This window comes from Montipora capricornis, chromosome 7, assembly GCF_036669925.1.
Source record: "Montipora capricornis isolate CH-2021 chromosome 7, ASM3666992v2, whole genome shotgun sequence".
NCBI classification, from domain to species: domain Eukaryota; kingdom Metazoa; phylum Cnidaria; class Anthozoa; order Scleractinia; family Acroporidae; genus Montipora; species Montipora capricornis.
This window is the reverse complement of record NC_090889.1, coordinates 14,538,312-14,543,311: the sequence shown is the minus strand read 5'-3', so window position 1 is coordinate 14,543,311 and position 5,000 is coordinate 14,538,312.

Below are 5,000 nucleotides of genomic sequence, written 5' to 3'. Positions count from 1 at the left end.
CGCTAATTTTTGAGCTTCACTGCAACGCGACTGTTGCCAAGCTTTGGCAAGCCTACGGTCGCGTTGCACTGATTGGTAGATTCGAACAGGCTCAAATGCTTCGAATTCCTTCGATCTGATTTCTTGCACAGATCTTGTTTAGAAAGCCTTATTATGGATTTCGGGATCGCCTTTCTCGGTGGATTTGCGAAAAATGACGCTCAAATTCGGTGAAGGTATGGGGACATCCCGCGAGGACATGTCGCAAGGAAAAGTAAAATTATCATCCGAAGTTATATTATCCTACCCAGATTACTCATGGGAAAAAAAATGCAATATATTTATCCTTTTTTAAAAGACTTTCCTCTCATCCCGCGTTTTAGAATATTCCGTGTTTTAGAATGTTCCGTATATTCCGTGTTTTAAAATATTCGATTTTTTCCGTGTTTTAGAATATTCCATACATTCCATATTTTAAAATATTCCGTCCATTCCGCAATCCCGCCGTTCCACCATTCTATTCTGTCATTCCACCATTCCGTCGAATGGGGTCACCCCTTTCACTGAAGCAATTTTTTCGCTGATCATCAAGACTGTCTTGCTAAAGTGTTCAAAGCTTGTAAACTCAAGGGATGTCTTTGGCATTCGATACATTTGGCAACGATCGCATCCATTCCCGTAAAAGGTCTTAAACGAAACGGTCGCCATAATTCCCACTATCGAGAAAACAGGTGCGGCTTCCCATTTTCTTTAGCGCCAGGTTGAACTTATGCCGCACGCGAGCAAGAATTTTCATCACGTGATCAGCATTTTTCAAACCGCAGAACGAGCTCAACGGTGCGTGAAGGGGAGTGAAAAAAAAAGTGATTTGAAAGGACGTCTGAGATCAATAGTATGGATTTGGCGATTATGACCTCGGCTATAACAATTATTGAGGTAATGGAGATTATGGATTTGACCACAGGTATGACGATGATGTGTACTACGGTTCCCTGATTGCTGACCTGGTCAACTTATCTCTTCATAGCGAACGCGTATCCGATTTTTGTTTTTGTTTTTTGGGAAATCTGCAATTGTCATCTCTCGTCTTAAGAAATCCAATCTTGAATTAGTCAACATTAAATTTTCGTCTGATTAGTAATTTACCTTTTGTCTCTAATGTCGTTGAAATAGCCGTCCGACGTGACCAATTGCTAAGTCATTGTTGGCCTTACTTCTAGCACCTTTCTGGAGCTCTGGTAAGTTTCTTAAGTTTCTATGCTGTTTAGAGATGGCTTTCTTTTCAATTCCTCTAATTATCGACGTCCTATTTGTGTTCTTGCTAAAGTTCTCGAGCGCCATGTTATAATTCGCTTTCTAGCACTTCCCAGTTTCGCTTTAGAAGATTTCGTTCATGTGAGTCTTATTAATCACGTGCTTAGCAACATGGATAAAGGTTTTATAATGGGCTCCTGTTATAAGCTGGTCTGTGCACCAGAGTTTGCGCATTGATCTTATTAAAGTGCCACTACGATGAAAATTTTGCATGTCCTTGTTTCTTCAGATTTTGAAAATAGACGTACTAAATAGGTATCATGCCAATTTTTATCCCAAAATTCCCACGAAAAGTATGATTATTGTAACGTAGTTTTTCGGTTTTCGCTGTCCACCATTACTCGAACGGCAAATGACCGTGAGCGAGGAAAAGGGTTGGGTCTAGCTGGATCGCCTGGAGTCTGACGTCATATGCGCAACGCTCATAATAAACGCGGCTAATTTCCCATGCCGTCTTTGATCATGAGATGTGAGAGATCGCCGAGTTGCTTTTTGCTGATGTTATACACATTACTCCTTGATCGACTTGTTCGCTTTGTCAAACGCCCACGAAGCGATGCGCGTATGACATCACGAGCCAAGTCTTGCGTGAAGACCGCTTACAAAATAATCGCAGGCTTCTCCAATCCCGTCCGAGTAATGGCGGACAGCTTTTTAGCGGTTTTTGGCTGGCTATTTCCCGACTTATCTCGCTTCTATCGTTCCAAATTTAAATGCATTGTATTATTTTGAACATATTGACTTAATTGACGTTGAAAAAAATTCGAAAAGAAAACGAAAAATTTTTGTCGTAGTGGCACTTTAAGGTTCCTTTTCCTAGAACTAATTTTGGTAAGTGCACATTTTCCTATTGTGCCGCTGCTACTCTCTTTAACAGCACGGAACCTGTTCTTAAGCAGCTGTAAGCTGGCTTGTCAATTGCCCTCTATTATTTCTTTTTCATCATGCCTGACTAATTTTCAGCATAAACTTCGTAATATCTTTCTTCATTTTTGTACTAATGTCAATCATCTTGAAGAATTAATTAATGTGCTTTGTTGTATACTTAGATTTTCACTCAACAAAACGAGCACTGTAATTGGTTGATTCTTGGTCACATGCCCCTGATCAAATTCAAATCCCCAGTTGTTTGTGTTTGTTTGTTTGTTTTGCTTTGATTTTTGAAGGGAAAGTCTAAACATATAACAAAGCACTTAACAGATCCGTTGCATAAATGGCTCTAAAATTTGACTACACGACAATACTTATTCATCTTTAGCCGCTCGTGTTAATACTTTTTAAACACAGGAGTGAAGCTTAAGATATATATTTAATGTTTTAGAATTTCAGCGCCACTTATGCAATTACCGAGTCTATGTGAGGTCCCTCGGGAAACTAGTTGGTTTTGTTTTCCCTCGAGTCCTGATGTTTCCCTCGACTTCGTCGCGGAAACATCGGGTAGGCCCCTCGGGAAAATCATACATAAAGTGTATAATGATTGTCGTTTCTTCTACGTTGCAATTGTATCGCCATGTAATTAAAATTAGTACCTTTCATCTTCACTCTTACGCACGAATGTAAAATTTTCATATTTGAAATTGCATTTTGCTGTGATATTTTTGATTGGTTTTCACCTAAGATCTATTATATTACATGTATAATAGAGTGGTTTTCAATTGAGTGTCGAAAGTAATTAGATAATTGCTTTGGTTTATGATTACTTCACTCAGTGATTGGTTCAAAGTTCTCGCGCCACTTTTTCAACCAATCAGAAGTGAAACCAAAACCAATCGTGGCTAAAGTAATTACTTTGGTTTTGGTTTTACGACACTTAGTTGAAAATCGCTCTAAAGGACACACGAATAGGTGACGTCATCATAAAAACTTTAAATTCGAATAGATTCCATGTCGCCGTGTGTCTGTTCAGTAACAGATCACGGGAGACGTCAAAATGTAACAAGAACACGGGTGACACACTCGGATATCGCCTCGTGTGCAACCATGTTGTTCTTACCACATTTTGAGTTCATCTGTGATCTATTACGGAACATACGCGGCGACACGGAATATATTTGTTAATTGTATACCTTAATTTTAAACGATTTAGTTTTATTAGGAAAATAACACAAACAGCAGTGATAAACATTGTATTCCAACGCATTTTTATAAAACTTGACGTTTCGTATGCTAGTCAACACACATTTTCAAAAGTGACCGTTACAATTTTTAAAAACTATATATATATCGTAAACAATAGGGGTCTGGAACCTAGACTGAGAAAAATGATCTGCAGCAGTACGTGTCTAGACATAATGAAAAGTAATAGCTAAAACAGCAATAACTTCTCACTACTAATATTTACATTAAGGGAAGGCTTTAGCTCTTGAATGAACAAAGTCTCTTTAACTTTACAGTGAAAGTCAGTTTTTCCGGACGCTAAAATGTCAAAGTGATCCCATTTAATGTCGTGGCCAGTGGTTTTCACATGATCAGCAATGGCTGATGAATGGTCACTTTTAGATAGGGCCTTGAAATGTTCTGTTGAAACGAAGACTCCACGACAGAAAAACAGAACATTTCAAGGCCCTATCTAAAAGTGACCATTCATCAGCCATTGCTACGATGGCCTAAGAACAAGAGTTTATACGATTTAGTTTTACTTTGCATTCCGGAGATCTCTTCAGGGAATTTACTGAACTCATGGACTCCGATATTAGGGCCCAAGGCCCTTGTGGATAGCTGCTGTGACTCCGGCTCTGCGTTTCTTGTAAATTTTTGTACCTGTTAATAATCAATTAACGCGCACTTTATTGTAGTTAAAGGCTGATTTTCAAACACACACACATTAAAAAGTTTTACTCATTTGGGCCCGGTGGTTCGAAAGCCGATTAACTTAATCCAGGATTTGCGGGGATGGCGCGATGGTGAGAGCACTCGCCTCCCACCAACGCGGCCCGGGTTCGATTCCCCAGAATCGGCGTCTACTCTGCACCGAGATGTTTTACTCAGGGTTGCTCCGGTTTTCTCCTCTGCTTAAAAAACAACATTTGATTTGCGTTGATTTATTGATTTCAGTTTACAATGTCCTCAGTTAGCACTCCAGCGCTAGAACGACTAGACACTTAGATAAAGTTCCTTTCCATTTCCTTTTGTTTCATGTTTTCAACTTTTTGGTGAAAGTTTCTTTTGCTTATTTTTGTTTTTCAAATTGACTTCTTGTGATGTAAAGTTTTGCCGAATATCAGCGTTGAAAAGCATTTGAGAGTAGAAAAATAAACTCCTTGGTTAATTTTTAATCTGGCATTAGCGTTAATTGGCTTTTGAACAACCGCGCCCTGGTTAATAGGTTATTCTCTCTAAATAAAGTTTATGACACGGTATGTTGGCAATGGCTTAATAATGGCAACCTCTCTGATAACTTTCCCGTAACCTGTGGTATGCTTCAAGGTAAAGCTGCTTCGACCTGTTAATATTGGCGATTAGAATAACTAGGTAAAGTGCCTCTGTGACTAAATAATCAATTTTTATTTTTCTTTGGATTTCAAAACCATGTTAACTAGACTCCAAGCGACCAAAGTTTTAAGCCTTGATTTCAAAAAGATACCTGTTTATTTTAAATGGAATTTTCTTATTTAATGGTCCGCCATTACTAACTTTAAGATCTTGAGAGAGCTGGATCCGTTCGACGAGAAGATAACTTCAAAGGCTCCCTAGTTTAAGAATGCAAT